Genomic DNA, 26,252 nt, shown 5'->3' with positions numbered 1-26,252 from the left:
AGACACTACTGTGCGGTGTAATGTGACTGACGGACTATACTGTGCGGTGTAATGTGACTAACGGACGCTACAGTGCGGTGTAATGTGACTGACGGACACTACTGTGCGGTGTAGTGTGAATAATGGACGGTACTTTGCGGTGTAATGTGACTGACGGACTCTACTGTGTGGTGTAATGTGAATAACGGACGGTACTGTGCGGTGTAATGTGACTGACGGACACTACTGTGCGGTGTAATGTGACTAACGGACACTACTGTGCGGTGTATTGTGACTAACGGACACTACTGTGCGGTGTAATGTGACTGACGGACACTACTGTGCGGTGTAATGTGACTAACGGACGCTACTGTGTGGTGTAATGTGAATAACGGACACTACTGTGCAGTGTAATGTGACTGACGGACACTACTGTGCAGTGTAATGTGACAAACGGACAGTACTGTGCAGTGTAATGTGACAAACGGACAGTACTGTGCAGTGTAATGTGACTAGCGAACACTACTGTGCAGTGTAATGTGACTAAAGGGTATACTATGCGGTGTAGTGTGACGAGTGAACAACACTGAGTAGTGTAATGTGACTAGCGAACACTACTATGGGGTGTAATGTGACTAACGGACACTACTGTGCAGTGTAATGTGACTAATGGACACTACTACGAGGTGTAATTTGACTAGCGAACACTATTGTGCAGTGTAATGTGAATTGGTACTATTCTGTGGCCCCTATATTTTTGGCGCTTCCCCCTGCTGGGGGAAGCTGCATGTGTAAAAGGGTGCTCTACCTGGAATAATGTGTGACTGGCTCTACCTGGTGCAATATGTAAAAGGGGGCTGTATCTGGCGTAATGTTTATAAGGGGCACTACTTGGCGTAATGTATATAAGTGGTAATACTGTGTGGAGTAATTTTGAATAATGTTGTCCACTATGTGTCATAATTATTTTACGCCCCTATATTTTATGTCATTTTTTTATGACCCTATATTTATGGATCTTGAGGGGGGGGTGGGGGGCACCAAAATGTCTAGTTAAAGCTCTGAGAATGAGATCGGTCAACTTTGTATTTGTAGAAAGGCGCAAAATTGATAGTTTGCAGGAGGGCGCCGAACACCCTAGCACCGGCCCTGCATACAGGGGTAGAGAGGGGGTACAGGGTGACACATGCACACACACACACACACACACACACACACACACACACACACACACACACACACACACACACACACACACACGTAGAGTCTAACAAACACACAGAGGGGTAGGGGGGTATAGGTTGTCACACACACAGTGGTAGGGGGGTGTACACTGTCACACATGGTGGGGAGGGTAGAGGATTACAGGGTGTCACACTCACATACACACATAGGATGTACAGTGTGTCATACACAGGGAGGTTACAGGCTGTCACACACACAGGGGTAGGTGTTGTACACTGCATCATACACTGGGTGGTACAGGCTGTCACACACACAGGGGCAAGTGATGTACAGTGTGTCATACTCAGGGAAGGGTAGCGGGGTACAGAGTGTCATACATACAGGGCTATTGGGTATGGGGTATCAAACATAACATAGGGGGCATACAAGGTGTTTAACACACACACACACACACACATGGGTAGGAGGGTACGGGGGGGGGTCAGACACCAGGGGTGAGGGGGTCATGGGGGGTCACACATACAGAGATGTGGGGTACAGGGGGTCATACACAGGGGGGTGGGGTGTAGGTTGGTACAAGGATCCACGGGTGCTCACCTGTCTGTGCACCGATCCACCTTTTGGTGTTCTGCATGGTATCCCAGGTACAGGCCAAATGGAAAGCCTGCGGCAGGGGGATCTAGGCTGGTTACAGAGTTCAGTGAGTGCTGCGCATCCCTATGGAGCCACCCTTCCGGCAATGTTGGGTGTGAGGTCCAAACTGTAACCTTAAATGGATGGCCAAACTCTGCTTCCCACTCCATGGCGGAGGGAGGGTGCCAGGGCATGCGGGGAGGGGATTATCATGCTCAGATCTCCGGCGTGCATGTGAAAGGAGGGGGGGCTCATATCTCCGGCATCGTTAGCAGTGATGTGTGATGGGCAGGGGCGTTTCTAGAGAGGAGGAGCCTCATGTGCAGGCTCCGACTGGGCCCCCACCTCTCTAGCCAGCAGCGCTGTGTAGTCTCTGGGCACTAGGGTCCCTAGGGGACCCTAGCACTGTCCCAGAGTCTATAGAGCATGCGCAGATCTCCGGGAAAATGGCATGGTGGCCATCTTCCCAGTGATTTACTGACAGCGCATGCGCGAAAAACGGGAAAAATGGTGCTGCACCATTTTCACAGTGATTTCGGCAGTGCTGCTTCAGCGCCATCGGACTCTGGAGGGTAAGTATTTTTATTGATGGGTGCAGGGTGTGCGGTGTGGGCCCCCCTGGAACCCTGGGGGCCCATGTGCACCTCACATGCTGCACCCATTATAAATACACCAGTGGTGCTGGGCTCCTGTGTGTTGGTGCTTAGATCTCCGGCAGGCGGGTGGGGGACTGTGTTCAGATCTGCGGTGGGTTAGAGGTGCTCAGACCTCCGACAGATGGAATACTAGGCAAGATCCTTGCAAGTTCATCCAAACCGCGCGTTTTTCCATTTTACACAGAGCACCAGGTGAGGTAACTATGGGCGCACTACATTGGTTACAATCTGTGAATAAGCAATATATGAAGATAAGACACACAAGGATAATATGAACAGTGAACAAACAGGAAACCCTGTATGTTTATAAATTCAATGGGTTATAACTTATTTATCCTGACCTTGAAAGCACCAGGCAAGGCAGCCATCTAAGGTGCACTACGTATGTTGCAGTGGGCAGGATAAGCAATTTATGGAAGTTTAATATGCAATAGGAAATTACAGAGAAAAGAAAAAGAATAGTTGAGTTGGAGTCCATGATGTGGCAGTAAGGCGAGACAGTAGTTGGCAGTATAAGTATAGGCCATTTAAAAATGCAGCAGAATTTAAACAGAAATAAATGATAGTTCTACATTAATATGCTGTAAATGGCAAATTGAGCAAATCGTATAAAGAAGAATGCTCAATCATGTGTACAGTATAAAGACAAGTCCAACGGGATGCAGTCAATTTACCTACAATCATAATCCTGTCAGTCAAAATAACGACAACCATTGGCCGATAGTCAAAATACAGACAAGGTCAAAATCCCGACATGGTCAAAATAACGACATTTAAAATGTTGACAGGTCAAAAAGTCGACATGAGTCTTTCATGAGTTTTTCATCGAAACCGACTTATTCATACTTTACCTTCCCAGTGGACCTGGATTGGGAATATAATAGTGTAACGAGTGCAGCGAGCCATGCGAGGGGACGCGGTACACTTATAAGGTGTCCATGACGACCTATGTCGACATACACAGTCGACTTTTTGACCTGTTGACATTTTCAATGTCTGTATTTTGACCTTGTCGGTATTTTGACCTTGTTGGTATTTTGACCACCCGTCAATTGTTGACGGTATTTTGACCATCAGGATTTTGATTGTAGGTATTTCATACTAAACCCAGTCCAGCAATATGACAGTTGTAGAGAGTCCAAATTATAATAATAGGGGAGTAGGGAACAAGTGGTAAGTAGGTCAAAGTTCAAATCTAGTACAATTCCTTTAATATACTATACTTTTACAATTACTCCTAAACTACTGCTTGGTTCAACTCCTGTTTTGGCTTATCATAGTCAAAGCAGTGAAAGAGAACATGTGACAATTTTGTGTATGAGTTTATGTTTTACATTGTTCACAGTGTACCCATACCTCTAAACTGAACAAAGAAGATATTTTTAGAAGTAATTACCACTACAGATCACAGGCGCTCTCAATCCATGAGTAATTTGTCTAAAAAATACCCAAATCAATAATTACGGTGTTGAAAACTCTTAAGAAATAACATATAACACAAACATAGTGTACTGTTTTAAAATATGAAACACTGGAAAAGATTAAAAATAGACCCGTACCCAGACTAGTAGTCTACTTAGAAGTAGACAAATAGCGCTTTGTGAGGGAGCAGGCCACCAGTGTGGTTTGTCCCAATCCTTCTCAGCTCCTTAAGGACAAAGACTCGTCTCCAGATACCCATCCACAATATTCATGTAGGCAAAAAGAGAGCTTCGAATCACACTTTGTCTATAAGATTGTTTTCTTCACCTTGTTGATTACAAACTGTGCTGCCAGAATGTTTTTTAACAGGGAAGAAAGAGTGAGGAAACTTGATTACTTATTCTCTCCGTCCACTGTTGATATTAGTGTATCAGATGAAGATCTTGATAATGTTTTGCATAAATTAGAGACTGTACTCTTAAAAGTGAACAAAATATGGTAGGAAGTTGTGACCTTAGAAAAATATTTAACTTCTAAAATGATTCCTAGGGGTCTAAAAATCTCCAAGAAAGCAAGTTTTACTACAGCAACTGAACAATTCAGATGTGAATGGTATCATATTATCGATATTGCTCTTTTAAATTAATGGAACTCATCATCAATGAAAGAAAAAAGGATCTGAGGGTCTTAGATGATGAAATAAAGGGGTACAAGGAGATAATGATCCCATTCATGGATCTACCAGATTTTAAGGAAAAGGAAAAAATGATAGAAGCAAAAATAGAGAGAACTGAAAAAATATTGATTACAAAGAAAACAAATACGTTTTTAAGGGACAAGAAAGAATTGGAGCTAAATCTATCTTCAAAAGAATAAATATTGCAGATAAATCTTTAGTAAAAAAAAAATCCCAAACACATAGTCAGGCCAAACCCACCAGGTTTGGTCCTAAGGGAAATAGAAGAACTTTTATCAAAAACAGTATCTATTCCCTAAAGGATCATTCTATTAACCATGACAGGTGCCGGTCTGAGAGAGGATACACCAATTACAGATCCAAAATTAAAGATTGGGAAGGCAATACTCCTAATTGGAGGAATCCCAAAAAGAGATATATGCCAAATAGAAGAAATTGGGGGGATGTTGGTTCTACCAATTGGCAAAGTCCTATTTCTACAAGAAATAGATATCAGCCCCTAGAAGACAATGACTATCAAACAACTTTTTTAGATCGGGGGAGGAGACATTTTGGATTGAAGGTAAAAAAAACAGCAGCGAGATATGGGGGGCATTAATAAAAAAAGAAAGGAAAAGGAAAAGGAAAGTTAGATTAAAGGACCAGATTGAGGAAATTCAACCTAATGAGCAAAAAGAAAAGGTTAAGATTTTTAACCTGAGCTCCCATATCCTCTTGGAGGAGGAGAGGTCCTTATTGGAAAAAGGGTTGAAGTATGCCCCCTCAACCAAAGTAGATCAGTTTGATATCTTTATTGATATTGAAAAATTTACTAGAAAATCGACTTTGAAAAAAATGTTTTAAATTAAAGGAGGGGGATTCGATAGTAATGGTAAACGTTGAAACCTCCACATTTAAACGTAGGTCTACGTTTTACCCAGCACATCTTAAGGGGTATTTTTTAGAATAATTTGGCAACTTGGTAAAGGAAGAGTTTGAAAAACAAGATACACAGAAAATTAAATGCAATTTAACTGTAAAGGAGAGAAAAGCCATTAAAACCTTAACCTCCAATGAGGAATTGATTATAAAACCCGCTGACAAGGGGGACGGGATTGTCCTTTTGGATAAGAAGGACTACAAAGCAGAAATCTATTGCCAATTGGAAGATAAGTGTACTTATAAAAAAAAATGCGAAGTGATCCCACTAAGAAAATCCAATTACAACTTAAAAGAATTAATAGAAAAATATAATAAAAAAGGAGTTATAACGGAAGCAGAATGCAAAGTTTTGTTTGTTGAGCATCCGGTAATACCGACCATTTATGTTTGACCTAAAATACATAATCCCCCGGGGAGACCAATTGTCTCTGGGATCGACACATTGACAGCTAATTTGTTGCAACTGATTGATTTTAATCTTCAACCATTTGTTTTATGTAATCGTTCACATTTAAAAGAAACTGGTGACATTTTAAACATTTTAAAGGATATTAAATGGGAAAATAATTATTATTTGGTGACAGCTGATGTGAATTCCTTATACACTATCATAGACCATCAACAAGGATTAAAAGCCGTAAATGAAGTGTTGCTGAAGTCAGACCTGTCGACCAATTTTCAGGATTTTATATTAGATGTTATAAGTTACAGTATATCCTGTTTAATAATTATTTTGTTTTAAAGAATAATTTTTTATTCAGAAATGTGGCACCGCCAGGGGCACTAGGTTCGCCCCTAGTTATACTAACATTTTTATGGGTGCATGGAAAGATCAATTCGTATGGACTAATTGTCCATATGGGGCGAATGGGTGGTCTTCAGGTTGCCGGCTGTCGGGATTCCGGAGCACAGTATACTGGTGCCGGAATCCCGACAGCCGGCATACCGACACTTTTTCTACCTTGGGGGGTCCACGACCCCCCTGGAGGGAGAATAGATAGCGTGGCGTGCATAGCTCGCCACCATGCCCGCAAGGGGCTCATTTGCGCTCGCCATGCTGTCGGTATGCTGGTGGTCGGGGTTCCGGTGCCGGTATACTGGTCGCCGGAAGCCCGGCCGCTGGCATACCATACTACACCCGGGGCGAACCTAGTGTCCTGGCATAGGTACAATGACGATATTTTATTTATTTGGATAGGAGAGAGGGAAATATTGAACCTTTTCTGTACTTACCTTAATAATAATGACAATCAGGTGAAACTGACATTTGACATCAGTCAGGAAGAGGTTCATTTTTTAGACCTAACCATCTATATCAAGGAAGTGGATTTAAAAAGTAAAACATTTGTTAAACCGACAGAGTCTCAATCTTATACTAACAGGTCATCACGATAACTGGCTTGACAGTATTCCTGTCGGTCAGTTTAAACTACTTAAGAGGAACTGTACTGATCAACAAGTTTTTCTAACTCAGGTATCATTGATGAAGGACTGTTTTATTGATTGGGGTTATGACGAAAGGGAAGTGAAACAATCTTTGGACAACGTCACTAAAATTGAGAGGTCAGACCTTATGAGAACTAAAGATAAAAGCATTAATGCTGGGAACGATAGGTACAAGTGGGCATTTACCACAAACTACTCGTCCCAACACAATAAAGTTAAAAAGATTTTAAAGAAACACTGGCCGATAGTAAAAAGAGACCCCGTTATTGGAACAGAACTACCGGATAATCCTGTCTGTATACAAAGAAAAGCGCCTAATTTACAATCAAAGTTGGTACACAGTTTCCACTACACATCCCCCACAAGACCGACAATAACATCGGAAGGATTCTATAGATGCGGGTCATGTATAGCTTGTATAAACATTCCAAATACATTTGGAAGTAAAAAAGTAGAAGTTATCATTAATGATAAGAAGTGTATTATCAAGGACTTCATCACCTGTCATTCTGTGAACATTATTTATTGAATTGAATGTAGCTGCAATAAATGTTATATTGGTCGGGCCAGTAGGGCTCTGAAGGTTAGAATGATAGAACATCTTCGTAATATTAAAAAAGGATCGGAGACCCATGCTCTATCATTACATTTAAAAAAAATTCACAACTGTGACTCTAAATACTGTACATTAAAAACTTTTTTGCATTGAAAAAATTAAACCTGACATTAGAGGTGGGGATTTACATAAGAAATTGGCAAAGAATAAAATGCAATTAATTTTCATGTATAAAACTTTAGAGCTCTCTGGTCTTAAAGATTTTGAAACCAAATGGTTTTTATGATATTTATTACTGGTTTTATTTTGTGTTTTTTATATTGATTCTGTATACTGTATTGTAATTCTATTTTACCCTTCCTGTTTTTTTTCTGGGCATGATATATGGACTACCTCCAATAAAATGGCGGCGACTGTGTACTTCCATATATACGGAGTGGCGCGCTATTAAGGAACTAACATTGATATCTTCACATCTATAAAATTGAGGGAGACAAACATAAGGAATCATTGACTTCCGGCCATGCGGCTTTACCACGTTGGAATGCACGACCTCAGGAAATGGAATATGTGGACTTGATTCTACTTTGTTTTACATAGGGATTTTAGATAATAGTGGATCCATGTCTGGTATTAGGTATAGCTATTTGTAATAATTGACTTGAGTAGGTGAGGCATAAATACCCCTCCTACACCTTGAAAAAGACAACATTAGGTTATCGAAACACGTTGGTAGAGGTAATGGGAGGACACGTGGACAACTTACCTGGCTGCTGATGACGACTCCCGAGGAAGCCTGGCCGGAATTATCTAATGCGCTTATGTCTACTTCCATCTGTAGACCATAGAATTTGGTGAGAGTCCACATGCCTAAAAGTTTTTGTACATGTTGTCTTCTTGTTTAAATAAAAATAGTATTACACTATTCGAAGCTCTCTTTTTGCCTACATGAATATTGTGGATGGGTTATCTGGAGAGGAGTCTTCGTCCATAAGGAGCTGAGAAGGATTGGGACGAAACACACTGGTAGCCCGCTCCCTGACAAAGTGCTATTTGTCTACTTCTAAGTAGACTTCTAGTTTGGGTACAAGTCTATTTTTAATCTTTTCCAGTGTTTCATATTTTAAAACAGTATTACACTATGGGGTAAATTTACTAAGATTCGTATTCTTCCCGATTTGGACCGAGATGCCGTTTTTTCTTCAAAGTGTCATCTCGGTAATTTACTAAGTAAAAATCACGGCAGTGATGAGGGCATTCGTATTTTTTTGTAACTCAATGAAAAAAAATACGAATGAATACACCATCGGTCAAACGTGGCTGATTAAATATAGAACACGGTCATTTACTAAGCATTCGTATTTGTATTTTAGACCGTGAAAATGGTTTTACGTTCGTAAACTTTTACTAATCGTAAAAAATTCCTAAAAAAAAATAGACCTGCTTTTGAGAAGCGTGTTTACATGTGTTGTCAATTATTCATTACTCACACCTGACGTTTTGGACCTTTAAAAGGGGCTACAACACATTTCTCCACACTCTCAATCTGAAATGGCTGCTACTGTGTGTCGTACTGCTGTATTGTTTTCTGTGGGATACCTGTCACTGCTCCATGATGCTACAATAAAACCAAGCCAGGAAAAACAACAGGGTCTGCAGGTTGTATATGTTCCGAGTAGGCTGGCCATGTTTTGTTTTTTATATTGTCCGTTTAAACTTTTAAAAACTTGATGATGACCATGTTATACAGAAGGTCACAATAAATGTTATAACTGATTTGACTCGGTATGATTTGGTCAAACTGACCCTAGACCCTGACACAGCACGCTCTCGCCCTGTCTCAATACTCATCTGGCCCTATACACTAATGTTTGTTTTGTTTGGTTGTTGCTAATTAAGCAATACACATATTTTGGTTTCACAATTTATTGTAAACAACAGACCAATGTAGTCATAACACATATTTGAAAATTTGAACTGCCCACCATATTATGGCCACTACATATTATTTTCTTTTTTTTTGGCTGCTGGGTGCAGAGGCTAGTGGGTGCTCGTGGGTGCGGCTTCGACTTGATCGTCGAACTGGTGATTGTACTGGTGTTTGGCTAGGGGTTGTTGTGCCTGAGCTTGAGGTCACATGTTGTTGGCCCATTGCACTTAAATTTTGGCTCAAAATATTTAAACTGGCCGTAAGCTGTGTATAAGCGGCAGTATTGGTGGCAATGATTCTCGACAGATTGTCATTTATAACTTGATTGTGCTGTATAATCTGGATCATTGTTTGGTGTTGCCGCTGTTGCTCATCCATGATGCGCTGATGGTTTGCCTGCATTTGTGAGTTGTCTGCCCTCATCTGCTCCATTGTGTTTGCTATCCGCCCCACCTGCACGATGAGTCTGGCAGAGTTGCGACTAACTTTTGGCAAATGATGGGGCAGACTAGACAGGTGTTGTGTTTGGGTTGTGAGACACGCGGAGTGGTGTGCCTGGTGTGATGCCCAACCTGACCAAAACTCGGGATCCGTTTGCATTGTCCCTGGTGTTGAGCTCATTTGTTGACTTTGAGAAGCTTGCGGTTGTTGTTGAATGTCCTGAGCCATGTTTTCCTGTGTTGGGTCGATGGGCTGCAGGTGTAGTGTAAAAGTCTCCTGGCCACGGTCCTGTTGGCCATCGTCGCTCATGATGGCTGGATCTGTATGGAGTGGAACACAGGCAATATTTAGTACATATGTAGCATTGGTCTTACAATACTTTTTCAGCAACATGCATTACTTCATAATATTAATGTAATGGTTAAATGGATTATTTCTTAAACTTAACTATGTTGGTTACCTTTTAGTTAATTGATGTGGATAAAAACGTATAATACTCAATTGTGTTTTTCTTGTGCCAATTGTAGGATTCAGAGTCATAATTACTGTATACATTCCATGTACTCTTACAAATGTTTAAACTTTAAGTTTTTTTAGCCATTCTGAAGGTTCCTTTGGGCCAACACACAAAATTCTATCAATCTTTTCAACAATACAATCAGACATTGGTCATGTCAGTCAGTGGATTTATTAAAGAAGTTTACTAATATCGTGGTCTAAAATGTACAACTTAACAAGGTTATTTAATGTTGTAATGTGCCCTATGTATAGAAGTGGATTTTAGGGACAAGTTTGTTATTTGTTATAGTGTTTAATTTTTTGGGTTGTTTTTAGTGTTGTTTTGCAGAATTTTTTGTCTAAATGTGTGTATATGGACATCCTATAATTTTGCAAATTACATCATAACATTACACTAACAGCATCTGCTTGCAGTAGATTATTAAATCAAGTTTGAGTGGTCCTTTTTATTTTTGTTTTTACGAGACTAACAGTGGTGCAGATGTTTAAACCTGGAGAAGGCATAAGTCAGTGAGAAACCAGTGCTATGTGCAAGGTGATAATGGCACAAGGCAAGCATCTCCAAAATGTGGCTTCACAATTTATGTAATTTTTGTACTGCTGCCTTTATCATCTTCCACATAACAGCGTTTTGTCACTTCCTTATGCCTTCACCTGGTTATTTAATAAACTACACTGTTTTTTAACAAAGAAATTAAATGAATTAAAACATTACTCACCAGACACCTGTGGGGATTGCGGATCTACACTTTGGGGGCTTGCCAAAAGTGCCAGTGGTGGCACGGAAGCCACTGCAGAGATGCGCCTTTGGGGGGGGTGATGCTGGTGCAGGAGCAGGAGCCTGTACACGGGGCCTCTTGGGTGGCCTTGTAGCCACAGTAACGCTGGCCTGTGATTGGCGCCTTAGTGGCCGCGGAACAGACGAAGAACCTGTGTGATAGTATTCTCATTAGATTTCATATGTAAAATGTGTTTGGATAAGATGTGGTTACAGAAAAAACTTACCAGCATTCCCACCATCATCAGCTCTAGGCAAGGTTGGCTGTGGCCTGGATGTGCTGCTTCTCTGGCGTACTGTAGAAAGAAGAAGAATGTCGATATGAACATACTCTTTTTTTTTTTTTGTTAACAAATTTTTGGGTTAGGCATAAAAAATATGTGTTAGCTGCTGTGACTTAAAGTATGCGATGCGTAGCCTTGCATGCATGACTACATTGGCTGTGTATACTTTAATTGTATAAATTTCTTAACATTAAAATCAAGCAATAAAAAAAAAAAAAGAACAATATTATACTACTTAAAACACATACGTCGTAGCTTTACCATGACACAATATTGCATGCTATTTTAAATTTAAAAATTTACTCAAAAAATTTAAACAAACACAAATAGCTGGTTTAAAAAAATTAATTTAAAACATACTAATGCATGCAAAAACACAACAACAAAACAACAACAACAAAAAAGACACAACACCACAAAAAAAATACCAGTCCCAAAAGAAAATTAAAAAAAAAAACATCACACTTCATTAATAAACTCACAATAACATTAACTTTGTAAAGCAGACAGCTGAAAATGACCAACACAAAAAAAAAAAACCCGGAGTACATAATGCCTAAATAAACATAATTAATACACACAATACACCAAGCCGCCACAACCTGTGTCTCTCCAGATGTAGTGCAACTACACATCCCAGCATGTCCACCAACACATTTGACATTCACTAAGTACAAAAATGTTGTAAGGCATGATGGGACTTGTAGTTTTACAACAGCTGGAGAAACACAGGGTGGCCTGGCCTGCACTACATCACCAACCCATTTAGGCATCACCACACAGCAAAATTTAAAAAAAAAATAAGGACAAAGCACAGATGAAAAAAATAAAGACTGATATATGATAAACTCACCATCCGCCCTTGGGCGGTCCGAATCACGGACATGAAGTGCAGAAACCACCTCGGCCGGAATCAGCGAACAAATTGGCTCCTCCCAATCTTTATAAGACGCTCGGAAGGGGTGTCCACCCCCGGTTTGCCGGGCCGATTTTGCCTCCTTAGCCATCTTGGCCTTCACACGGCGCTTGATGTCATAGAAGCGTTTCCTACAGGTGTCCTCGGTCCGCCTCACCACACCCTCACTGTTCACAGCAGCAACAACCTTCCCCCGTAGGACAGTCTTCCTGCGGGTCGACACCTTAGCTGCATCAGACCCAAACAACTGGCGATGATGCCTCATCAGCTCCCGCACCAGAGCCATGTTTTCTGAGTAGCTAAACTTCACATTGCGGCCCGTCCTTGTAGTGGTACGTGGCTGCGGAGCCACAACACCATCACTATCAGTATCACTTGAAAGCGCAGCCGCAACCTCACCCTCCTCCTCACTAACCTCCTCCCTCTCACTCACCTCCTCCACCTCACTCACCTCCTCCCTCTCACTCACCTCCTCCACCTCACTCACCTCCTCCACCTCACTCACCTCCTCCCTCTCACTCACCTCCTCCACCACACTCACCTCTGACTGTGACATAATCAGAGGAAACCACAAAAAACACAGAGAAAAAAAAAACAAATAACACACTCCTCCACTACCACTACACACACACACACACACACACACACACACACACACACACACACACACACACACACACACACACACACACACACACACACACACACACACACACAATGACTATAGACGTAACTAAAATACAAAATACAAAAAAATAGACAGACTTTTAAATAACTCCACAACAAGTATGACAAGACTACTTACACACACAGTACAGCACTCACCAATCACAAAACTCCGCCTCAAAACCTCCACAAACTCCACAAAACTCTCCAACTCCAACAACACCTTCCTCTCTCCTCACCACTAGCTAAACCCACGAGGTGCGGCCGGTTTGGGGCGTTTTTATACTAATGTGCACAGACACTCCTCCACCACGAATACAACCAATCACGGCCGAGTGACAAAAACGAAACTTAGGAAAAAAACGCGCCATTGAACGGACAAACACTGCCGTACCAGAAATGTGACGCATTCGTAAAAACCCCACAGAACACGGCCGTAAAACCTCAAAATCGGCCGCATTATACCTTACAAAAACACGAATGACATCGACATTGGAAAACAAAAAAAATACAAATACGACAGCTTAGTAAATTAGTCGTAATCAATTCAAAAAGTTGCAACATTACACTTTAGATGTCATTCGTGTTGAATCTCGGTCCAAATCGGGAAGAATACGAATCTTAGTAAATTTACCCCTATGTTTGTGTTATATGTTATTTCTTAAGAGTTTTCAACACCGTAATTATCAATTTGGGTATTTTTTAAATGAATTACTCATGGATTGAGAGCGCCTGTGATCTGTTGTGGTAATTACTATCTTCTTTGTTCAATTTATAAGTGTTGGTGATGCTTGATACCACTTGAATACGGGCTGCTTGATTCAGTGTCGGAACAAGCAAGCGGTGGGCCCAGGTGCGACAAAATGCTTTGGCCCCCCCCCCCCCCATCCAAGTCCACTCCAGGGGCAGTGCGCGCCGTAGGCGCGCGCAAAAATACATAGTGGCGTGGCTTCGTGGGGAAGGGGTGTGGCCACAAAATAATACCAACACAGTAGTCTCCATTATTCAAATTACGCCGCACAGTAGCACCACTACACCAGGTAGAGACCCTTTTACACCTTACAGCGAACAGATTCCTCTTTTTACACATTACAGCAGACAGCGTGCCCTTTTTACACATAACGGCAGACCGCGTGCCCTTGTTACACATTACGGCAGACAGCGTGCCCTTTTTACACATTACAGCAGACAGCGTGCCCTTGTTACACATAGCGGCAGACAGCGTGCCCTTTTTACACATTACGGCAGACAGCGTGCCCTTGTTACACATTACGGCAGACCGCGTGCCCTTGTTACACATTACAGCAGACAGCGTGCCCTTGTTACACATTACGGCAGACAGCGTCCCCATTTTTACACATTACGGCAGGCAGTCCCCCATTTTTACACATTGCGGCAGGCTGATTCCCCCTTTTTACACATTGCGGCAGGCAGTCCCCCCTTTTTACACATTGCGGCAGGCAATCCCCCCTTTTTACACATTGCTGCAGGCAGTCCCCCCTTTTTACACATTGCTGCAGGCAGTCCCCCCTTTTTACACATTGCGGCAGGTATGCCCCCCTTTTTACACATTGCGGCATGTAGTCCCCCCTTTTTACACAGTGCAGCAGGTAGTCCCCCATTTTTACACAGTGCGGCAGGTAGTCCCCCATTTTTACACATTGCGGCAGGCAGGCACAAGAAAGAAGGAAAGAAAGAAGGAAAGAAGGAAAGAAAGAAAGAAAGAAAGAAAGAAAGAAAGAAAGAAAGAAAGAAAGAAAGAAAGAAAGAAAGAAAGAAGAATTATACTTACCCTCTCCGCTGGCTCAGGCTCCTCGGTGCAGCGTCAGAGACGATTCCCGGGCTGGAGAGAAGGAGGAGGAGGGAGGCTGAGAAGGGAGCCGCAGCAGCGCTGTGTTACTGGTGGAGGCGCTGCTGCTGCTGCCCCTCTGCTTCCCTATAGGCTGTTCTCGGAAGACAGCCTATAGGGAAGCAGAGGGGCAGCAGCAGCAGCGCCTCCACCAGTAACAAAGCGCTGCTGCGGCTCCCTTCTCAGCCTCCCTCCTCCTCCTTCCCCCGTCTGTAGTACCGCTGCTCCTCTCCTCTCCTCTCTTCGCCGGGCGGCTGTGCGCTGCGGGCAGCGGTTGCCCGCAGCGCACAGCGGCATGTAATGAGTCAGTTTGACTCATTACATGCTTGGGCCCCTGGACAGAGGCGGGCCCCAGTGCAGTGCACTGCCTGCACTGCCGGTAGTTCCGCCTCTGGCTTGATTGGCGCATGAATTGTGATCACACTTTGTCTATAAGATTGTACCCATACCTCGCAACTTTTTCTGTGTAGGAGGAGAGACAGCTAAAATGGGTGTGGCTTCACAGCTAGGGGTGTGGCCCCATTTTTGTCACTGTGGGGGCATGCCCAGCGCTCTGTGAGATGGTGGCCATGCCCTCAGTTCCTCTCTCCCAGTGAATAGCGGCTGTGTGCATGAGCACAGGGTCTAATCACTGAAGCTCTGAGAAGCAGAACAGGAAATAAGAGGAGGCCTCCCAACTCCCCACCCAGGACTGGAGGGTGTCCAGCGCTCCCCTGCAAACTATAAATTTGCGCCCTCCGTCCCATACTCTATAAAGGGACAGAGCACACCTAAGGGTGTGGTCTCATAAGGAAGAGGCGTGGCCACACAATAGCACCCACATTTCAAATTACACCACACAGTAGTGTTCATTATTCATATTATGACACAGAGTAGTGCCCCTCATTACGTTACGCTACACTTCATTGCACCAGGGTGGTGCACAATAATAAGAGACTGTGCACCTCTCAGAATTCTGTGTAAACAGTCTCCGCTAATATCTATCAACATCTGCCTAATCCCAATGGTGATATTAACGTAGGGACAATAAAGCCAAGCATCTTTTAAATACAAATGTGTGGGACACCAGAATAACAGGCGCTTAACAGAAAATAAAAAAATATACTCAGTAATACATCCCTGGGGTGTACAGGAAAGGTGAAGCTTCAAATCGTCGTGTAGACGGACGTATTTCTCTTTCTTGAGGCGATTCTTTCTCCTCAGCTCGATGTTAACATGAAAGAGATGGTATATATATATATATACACATGTGTAATAATGTTTCAATAATGGATAAGTCTCTTTCAATGTCAGAAATGTGCAACACAGGAAAGGCTATATTCATCCGTCGGTGAGGCGTACCCCAACTCACTTTCCAAACGAAAGAAGAAAGCCTATCAAGGTATCTTTTCCTATCCACCTCGGTGTTTGGAAAACACAGGTATAGGTAGTAGAGATGAGCGGGTTCGGTTTCTCTGAATCCGAACCCGCCAGAACTTCATGTTTTTTTTCACGGGTCCGAGCGACTCGGATCTTCCCGCCTTGCTCGGTTAACCCGAGCGCGCCCGAACGTCATCATGACGCTGTCGGATTCTCGCGAGGCTCGGATTCTATCGCGAGACTCGGATTCTATATAAGGAGCCGCGCGTCGCCGCCATTTTCACACGTGCATTGAGATTGATAGGGAGAGGACGTGGCTGGCGTCCTCTCCGTTTAGACACTTGATTTACTAATTTTGGGGAGCATTAGGAGTACTCAGTAGTGTACAGTGCAGAGTTTTGCTGATAGTGACCAGTGACTGACCACCACTTTTATTTATAATCCGTTCTCTGCCTGAAAAAAGCGATACACAGCACACAGTGACTCAGTCACATATACCATATCTGTGTGCACTGCTCAGGCTCAGGCCAGTGTGCTGCATCATCTATTATCTATATATAATATTATATATATCTGTCTGACTGCTCAGCTCACACAGCTTATAATTGTGGGGGAGACTGGGGAGCACTACTGCAGTGCCAGTTATAGGTTATAGCAGGAGCCAGGAGTACATAATATATTATATAGTGAGTGACCACCAGACACACAGTGCAGTTTATTTAATATATCCGTTCTCTGCCTGAAAAAAGCGATACACACAGTGACTCAGTCAGTCACATACCATATCTGTGTGCACTGCTCAGGCTCAGGCCAGTGTGCTGCATCATCTATATATATTATATATCTGTCTGACTGCTCAGCTCACACAGCTTATAATTGTGGGGGAGACTGGGGAGCACTACTGCAGTGCCAGTTATAGGTTATAGCAGGAGCCAGGAGTACATAATATTATATTAAAATTAAACAGTGCACACTTTTGCTGCAGGAGTGCCACTGCCAGTGTGACTAGTGACCAGTGACCTGACCACCAGTATATAATATTAGTAGTATACTATCTCTTTATCAACCAGTCTATATTAGCAGCAGACACAGTACAGTGCGGTAGTTCACGGCTGTGGCTACCTCTGTGTCGGCACTCGGCAGCCCGTCCATAATTGTATATACCACCTAACCGTGGTTTTTTTTTCTTTCTTTATACATACATACTAGTTACGAGTATACTATCTCTTTATCAACCAGTCTATATATTAGCAGCAGACACAGTACAGTGCGGTAGTTCACGGCTGTGGCTACCTCTGTGTCGGCACTCGGCAGCCCGTCCATAATTGTATATACCACCTAACCGTGGTTTTTTTTTCTTTCTTTATACATACATACTAGTTACGAGTATACTATCTCTTTATCAACCAGTCTATATATTAGCAGCAGACACAGTACAGTGCGGTAGTTCACGGCTGTGGCTACCTCTGTGTCGGCACTCGGCAGCCCGTCCATAATTGTATATACCACCTAACCGTGGTTTTTTTTTCTTTCTTTATACATACATACTAGTTACGAGTATACTATCTCTTTATCAACCAGTCTATATATTAGCAGCAGACACAGTACAGTGCGGTAGTTCACGGCTGTGGCTACCTCTGTGTCGGCACTCGGCAGCCCGTCCATAATTGTATATACCAGTGACCTAACCGTGTTTTTTTTTTCTTTCTTTATACATACATACTAGTTACGAGTATACTATCTCTTTATCAACCAGTCTATATATTAGCAGCAGACACAGTACAGTGCGGTAGTTCACGGCTGTGGCTACCTCTGTGTCGGCACTCGGCAGCCCGTCCATAATTGTATATACCACCTAACCGTGGTTTTTTTTTCTTTCTTTATACATACATACTAGTTACGAGTATACTATCTCTTTATCAACCAGTCTATATATTAGCAGCAGACACAGTACAGTGCGGTAGTTCATGGCTGTGGCTACCTCTGTGTCGGCACTCGGCAGCCCGTCCATAATTGTATATACCAGTGACCTAACCGTGGTTTTTTTTTTCTTTCTTTATACATACATACTAGTTACGAGTATACTATCTCTTTATCAACCAGTCTATATATTAGCAGCAGACACAGTACAGTGCGGTAGTTCACGGCTGTGGCTACCTCTGTGTCGGCACTCGGCAGCCCGTCCATAATTGTATATACCACCTAACCGTGGTTTTTTTTTCTTTCTTTATACATACATACTAGTTACGAGTATACTATCTCTTTATCAACCAGTCTATATATTAGCAGCAGACACAGTACAGTGCGGTAGTTCACGGCTGTGGCTACCTCTGTGTCGGCACTCGGCAGCCCGTCCATAATTGTATATACCAGTGACCTAACCGTGGTTTTTTTTCCTTTCTTTATACATACATACTAGTTACGAGTATACTATCTCTTTATCAACCAGTCTATATATTAGCAGCAGACACAGTACAGTGCGGTAGTTCACGGCTGTGGCTACCTCTGTGTCGGCACTCGGCAGCCCGTCCATAATTGTATATACCAGTGACCTAACCGTGGTTTTTTTTCTTTCTTTATACATACATACTAGTTACGAGTATACTATCTCTTTATCAACCAGTCTATATATTAGCAGCAGACACAGTACAGTGCGGTAGTTCACGGCTGTGGCTACCTCTGTGTCGGCACTCGGCAGCCCGTCCATAATTGTATACTAGTATCCAATCCATCCATCTCCATTGTTTACCTGAGGTGCCTTTTAGTTGTGCCTATTAAAATATGGAGAACAAAAATGTTGAGGTTCCAAAATTAGGGAAAGATCAAGATCCACTTCCACCTCGTGCTGAAGCTGCTGCCACTAGTCATGGCCGAGACGATGAAATGCCAGCAACGTCGTCTGCCAAGGCCGATGCCCAATGGCATAGTACAGAGCATGTCAAAACCAAAACACCAAATATCAGTAAAAAAAGGACTCCAAAACCTAAAATAAAATTGTCGGAGGAGAAGCGTAAACTTGCCAATATGCCATTTACCACACGGAGTGGCAAGGAACGGCTGAGGCCCTGGCCTATGTTCATGGCTAGTGGTTCAGCTTCACATGAGGATGGAAGCACTCAGCCTCTCGCTAGAAAACTGAAAAGACTCAAGCTGGCAAAAGCACCGCAAAGAACTGTGCGTTCTTTGAAATCCCAAATCCACAAGGAGAGTCCAATTGTGTCGGTTGCGATGCCTGACCTTCCCAACACTGGACGTGAAGAGCATGCGCCTTCCACCATTTGCACGCCCCCTGCAAGTGCTGGAAGGAGCACCCGCAGTCCAGTTCCTGATAGTCAGATTGAAGATGTCAGTGTTGAAGTACACCAGGATGAGGAGGATATGGGTGTTGCTGGCGCTGGGGAGGAAATTGACCAGGAGGATTCTGATGGTGAGGTGGTTTGTTTAAGTCAGGCACCCGGGGAGACACCTGTTGTCCGTGGGAGGAATATGGCCGTTGACATGCCAGGTGAAAATACCAAAAAAATCAGCTCTTCGGTGTGGAGGTATTTCACCAGAAATGCGGACAACAGGTGTCAAGCCGTGTGTTCCCTTTGTCAAGCTGTAATAAGTAGGGGTAAGGACGTTAACCACCTCGGAACATCCTCCCTTATACGTCACCTGCAGCGCATTCATAATAAGTCAGTGACAAGTTCAAAAACTTTGGGTGACAGCGGAAGCAGTCCACTGACCAGTAAATCCCTTCCTCTTGTAACCAAGCTCACGCAAACCACCCCACCAACTCCCTCAGTGTCAATTTCCTCCTTCCCCAGGAATGCCAATAGTCCTGCAGGCCATGTCACTGGCAAGTCTGACGAGTCCTCTCCTGCCTGGGATTCCTCCGATGCATCCTTGCGTGTAACGCCTACTGCTGCTGGCGCTGCTGTTGTTGCCGCTGGGAGTCGATGGTCATCCCAGAGGGGAAGTCGTAAGCCCACTTGTACTACTTCCAGTAAGCAATTGACTGTTCAACAGTCCTTTGCGAGGAAGATGAAATATCACAGCAGTCATCCTACTGCAAAGCGGATAACTGAGTCCTTGACAACTATGTTGGTGTTAGACGTGCGTCCGGTATCCGCCGTTAGTTCACAGGGAACTAGACAATTTATTGAGGCAGTGTGCCCCCGTTACCAAATACCATCTAGGTTCCACTTCTGTAGGCAGGCGATACCGAGAATGTACACGGACGTCAGAAAAAGACTCACCAGTGTCCTAAAAAATGCAGTTGTACCCAATGTCCACTTAACCACGGACATGTGGACAAGTGGAGCAGGGCAGGGTCAGGACTATATGACTGTGACAGCCCACTGGGTAGATGTATGGACTCCCGCCGCAAGAACAGCAGCGGCGGCACCAGTAGCAGCATCTCGCAAACGCCAACTCTTTCCTAGGCAGGCTACGCTTTGTATCACCGCTTTCCAGAATACGCACACAGCTGAAAACCTCTTACGGCAACTGAGGAAGATCATCGCGGAATGGCTTACCCCAATTGGACTCTCCTGTGGATTTGTGGCATCGGACAACGCCAGCAATATTGTGTGTGCATTAAATATGGGCAAATTCCAGCACGTCCCATGTTTTGCACATACCTTGAATTTGGTGGTGCAGAATTTTTAAAAAAACGACAGGGGCGTGCAAGAGATGCTGTCGGTGGCCAGAAAAATTGCGGGACACTTTCGGCGTACAGGCACCACGTACAGAAGACTGGAGCACCACCAAAAACTACTGAACCTGCCCTGCCATCATCTGAAGCAAGAAGTGGTAACGAGGTGGAATTCAACCCTCTATATGCTTCAGAGGTTGGAGGAGCAGCAAAAGGCCATTCAAGCCTATACAATTGAGCACGATATAGGAGATGGAATGCACCTGTCTCAAGCGCAGTGGAGAATGATTTCAACGTTGTGCAAGCTTCTGATGCCCTTTGAACTTGCCACACGTGAAGTCAGTTCAGACACTGCCAGCCTGAGTCAGGTCATTCCCCTCATCAGGCTTTTGCAGAAGAAGCTGGAGGCATTGAAGAAGGAGCTAAAAGGGAGCGATTCCGCTAGGCATGTGGGACTTGTGGATGCAGCCCTTAATTCGCTTAACAAGGATTCACGGGTGGTCAATCTGTTGAAATCAGAGCACTACATTTTGGCCACCGTGCTCGATCCTAGATTTAAAGCCTACCTTGGATCTCTCTTTCCGGCAGACACAGGTCTGCTGGGGTTGAAAGACCTGCTGGTGACAAAATTGTCAAGTCAAGCGGAACGCGACCTGTCAACATCTCCTCCTTCACATTCTCCCGCAACTGGGGGTGCGAGGAAAAGGCTCAGAATTCCGAGCCCACCCGCTGGCGGTGATGCAGGGCAGTCTGGAGCGACTGCTGATGCTGACATCTGGTCCGGACTGAAGGACCTGACAACGATTACGGACATGTCGTCTACTGTCACTGCATATGATTCTCTCAACATTGATAGAATGGTGGAGGATTGTATGAGTGACCGCATCCAAGTAGGCACGTCACACAGTCCGTACTTATACTGGCAGGAAAAAGAGGCAATTTGGAGGCCCTTGCACAAACTGGCTTTATTCTACCTAAGTTGCCCTCCCACAAGTGTGTACTCCGAAAGAGTGTTTAGTGCCGCCGCTCACCTTGTCAGCAATCGGCGTACGAGGTTACATCCAGAAAATGTGGAGAAGATGATGTTCATTAAAATGAATTATAATCAATTCCTCCGCGGAGACATTGACCAGCAGCAATTGCCTCCACAAAGTACACAGGGAGCTGAGATGGTGGATTCCAGTGGGGACGAATTGATAATCTGTGAGGAGGGGGATGTACACGGTGATATATCGGAGGGTGAAGATGAGGTGGACATCTTGCCTCTGTAGAGCCAGTTTGTGCAAGGAGAGATTAATTGCTTCTTTTTTGGGGGGGGTCCAAACCAACCCGTCATATCAGTCACAGTCGTGTGGCAGACCCTGTCACTGAAATGATGGGTTGGTTAAAGTGTGCATGTCCTGTTTTGTTTATACAACATAAGGGTGGGTGGGAGGGCCCAAGGACAATTCCATCTTGCACCTCTTTTTTCTTTTCTTTTTCTTTGCATCATGTGCTGATTGGGGAGGGTTTTTTGGAAGGGACATCCTGCGTGACACTGCAGTGCCACTCCTAGATGGGCCCGGTGTTTGTGTCGGCCACTAGGGTCGCTAATCTTACTCACACAGTCAGCTACCTCATTGCGCCTCTTTTTTTCTTTGCGTCATGTGCTGTTTGGGGAGGGTTTTTTGGAAGGGACATCCTGCGTGACACTGCAGTGCCACTCCTAGATGGGCCCGGTGTTTGTGTCGGCCACTAGGGTCGCTAATCTTACTCACACAGTCAGCTACCTCATTGCGCCTCTTTTTTTCTTTGCGTCATGTGCTGTTTGGGGAGGGTTTTTTGGAAGGGCCATCCTGCGTGACACTGCAGTGCCACTCCTAGATGGGCCCGGTGTTTGTGTCGGCCACTAGGGTCGCTAATCTTACTCACACAGCTACCTCATTGCGCCTCTTTTTTTCTTTGCGTCATGTGCTGTTTGGGGAGGGTTTTTTGGAAGGGCCATCCTGCGTGACACTGCAGTGCCACTCCTAGATGGGCCCGGTGTTTGTGTCGGCCACTAGGGTCGCTAATCTTACTCACACAGCTACCTCATTGCGCCTCTTTTTTTCTTTGCGTCATGTGCTGTTTGGGGAGGGTTTTTTGGAAGGGACATCCTGCGTGACACTGCAGTGCCACTCCTAGATGGGCCCGGTGTTTGTGTCGGCCACTAGGGTCGCTTATCTTACTCACACAGCGACCTCGGTGCAAATTTTAGGACTAAAAATAATATTGTGAGGTGTGAGGTATTCAGAATAGACTGAAAATGAGTGTAAATTATGGTTTTTGAGGTTAATAATACTTTGGGATCAAAATGACCCCCAAATTCTATGATTTAAGCTGTTTTTTAGTGTTTTTGGAAAAAAACACCCGAATCCGACAAAAAAAATTCGGTGAGGTTTTGCCAAAACGCGTTCGAACCCAAAACACGGCCGCGGAACCGAACCCAAAACCAAAACACAAAACCCGAAAAATTTCAGGCGCTCATCTCTAATAGGTAGTGAACCCCTTTTACCAAGGAAATGAGCGTACCTCACTCACACAACAAGAGGGTGGTTGAAACACATAAAGGTATCTTTCATTCCTTGTATGTTAGATGTAAGGCGTACCCTATTTTGGTGTCCCACACATTTGTATTTAAAAATTGTGTCATTTGAACTTTTTGGTGAGGTTCTGTTGTGGTGAACCGGCCTACGGGCTGCTCTTTGTTGCGCCATTTGCTAGGGATTCACAAATCTTTTTGTCTTGTGTTTCAAAGCCAAGCATCTGTCCAGAGCATAAATATATAGTTGCACAGGGACAAATTCTTTTATCACCAGTGTAAATGAATAAAGTATTCATTTCTGACTTCCAGGCCAGAGCGCAGCTTACAGAAAGTTGATCAGGCTACTATCCAACTGCAAGTTTTATTTAATATACAGTAATAAAGCATCGGCTCCCTAAGTATGCACTACGACATCCAATGGTACCGCAGCACAACCTCAGGGGTGCCACAGGTGCTTTGGTCCTAACTTATATGATTTTACCCATTTGTGTGCTGAGCCACACACTGCTGCCTAAGGCTGACAGGCCACTGCAGCAGCCGATCATGCCGCATCATATAATATATATGTGTAATATTATATATATATATATATATATATAGTGCTTGTAGTGGGCCGGTATGGCATACCGGCAATTCTTCGAGCACTGAGTCTGAAGCCCACTGCCGCGGCATCGAGCTCTCGCTTCTATGACCGCTAATATTTCAAATCTGCCGTGCGACCACTCCTGATTGGCTGCCGGTCTGCGGCAGATTTGAAATAGCGCCGCGGTCATAGGAGCCACAGTGCCGCACCAAAGGCCGCTGACCACAGCCTCCTCCTCTGTTGCACCGCTGACGCCCTCTGCCTCCTCCGCTGCACCGCCACTGCCCTCAGCCTCCTCTGCTGCACTGCCGCTACCATCAGTCATTTTCAGCCCCTGCTGTCACTTTCCCTGTCCCTATGTGCTTGCTGTCACTCTCCCTGAATTTTTTCTAATTCCATGTGGCATAATGTGAATTTTGGCTCATTCTTTGTGCTTTAATGTGAATTTCGGCTCATATTGTGTGCTATAATGTGAATTACGGCTGATACTGTGTGCTATAATGTGAATTTCGGCTCATACCGTGTGCTATAATGTGAATTTTGGCTGATACCGTGTGCTATAATGTGAATTTCGGCTGATTCTATGTGCTGTAATGTGAATTTTTGCTCATTCTGTGTGCTATAATGTGAATTTCGGCTCATACCATGTGCTATAATGTGAATTTTAGCTCATACTGTGTGCTATAATGTGAATTTCGGCTCATACTATGTGCTATAATGTGAATTCTGGCTCATACCATGTGTTATAATGTGAATTTCGGCTCATACTAGGTGGTATAATGTGAAAGGGGCACCAGTACTAGATAGTATAAGGGGTCCTACTATTGTGGTGCATAATGTGTATAAGGGGTATATGGTGTGGTAAATTACACTGAAGGACACACCCATTTTTGAGTGGCCACACCCTCCTTTCCAGAGCGCGTGCACGCGCCTTTGGCACGCACAAAATTACAACCGACCACTGTGTGTGTGTGTGGATATATATATATATATATATATATATATATATATTTATATATAAATATATAAAAGCAAGTGGATTGGGGCACTCTAGAATGCTTAAATAAATACAGTAGACCCCAATGATAACAGAAATTATTGTCCGCTACATACACTGTATATTTAGACGCTGCATTGTGCACATTGGAGGCCATTCTCAGTTGGATGATCTGCACCTAGCATAGGTCTGGTGAACGTCTCAATGGTGCAATTGATGGTAGCATCTAAAGACGCACAAAGCATGATTTCAGTGCCTGCATACACTGACAGAGAGCATCTCCATCTTTAAACAGTCTAATGCATGAATGTAGTCCAAAGAGAGTTGTGTAGTGGTATTAGCATGCAGACGCAACAGCAGCACAAGACATAAGGAGGCTGCAACTGCGTCCAACTCAGAATCAGGCCTTAAGAGAAGTGATCCCGCCCTCTTGACAGACTCCACCCACTCATCAGACCCCGCCCCCATTAGGGCTGCTTCCATACATTTCCCGGGCTAGTTTTCGATCCCAATCCACCCCTGCCGATGCCTGTCATACAATTTGACCGGCGCAGCTGGCAGCTACAGTGCACAGCAGCAGGTAAGCAGAGCAGAGAGAGTACCTCTGCAGCCCAGTGCCTCCCTCCTTTGCAGACCTTGCTGAGCAGTTAGCACCGGCTCTGTCCCCACCCTGCCACCATGGGACACTGCAGCGTGCAGGTGATACAGCGGGGCAGAGGCCAAAAAGCAACAGGGAGGTCCAAGACATCCCATTAAAAGTGCAAGACGAGATATAAATGCCTCCTCCCCAACAGAGAAATACTGCATAGCCACCATCTGCTTCACAAAAGGTGCACCAGTGCTTTTCCCGGAGGGCGCTGCCTTTATGTTTCCCATCTTACAGTATCTCTTCCATCTGTGTAAACTTACACCTCCTCTTTTGTTTAATAAATTCCTGTAGTTTGGATGAAATCTACGTGCATGTCCTCAGCCGCTTTGCACTGTGCATTGGATGTTTTTTCACTTTCTAAATTGCCCCCACCATGGGCCGGATATAATGTCGTCTGAGTTGGCCTGAGGTGTGGGTTGCCTGCCAAACTCAGAATTTTTTTTAAAGCGGCAATCATTTACAAGACAAAACCATGTCTTGTAAATGATTTGCCCTTTTAAAAAACATCCAAGTTTGTCCGGCAACTCGCACTTCCGGCCAACTCGGACGGCATTCCATCCGGCCCTATATGTAAACAATAGTTA

Source organism: Pseudophryne corroboree, chromosome 1, assembly GCF_028390025.1.
Source record: "Pseudophryne corroboree isolate aPseCor3 chromosome 1, aPseCor3.hap2, whole genome shotgun sequence".
Lineage (NCBI taxonomy): Eukaryota > Metazoa > Chordata > Amphibia > Anura > Myobatrachidae > Pseudophryne > Pseudophryne corroboree.
Note: the sequence above shows the minus strand (reverse complement) of the source record.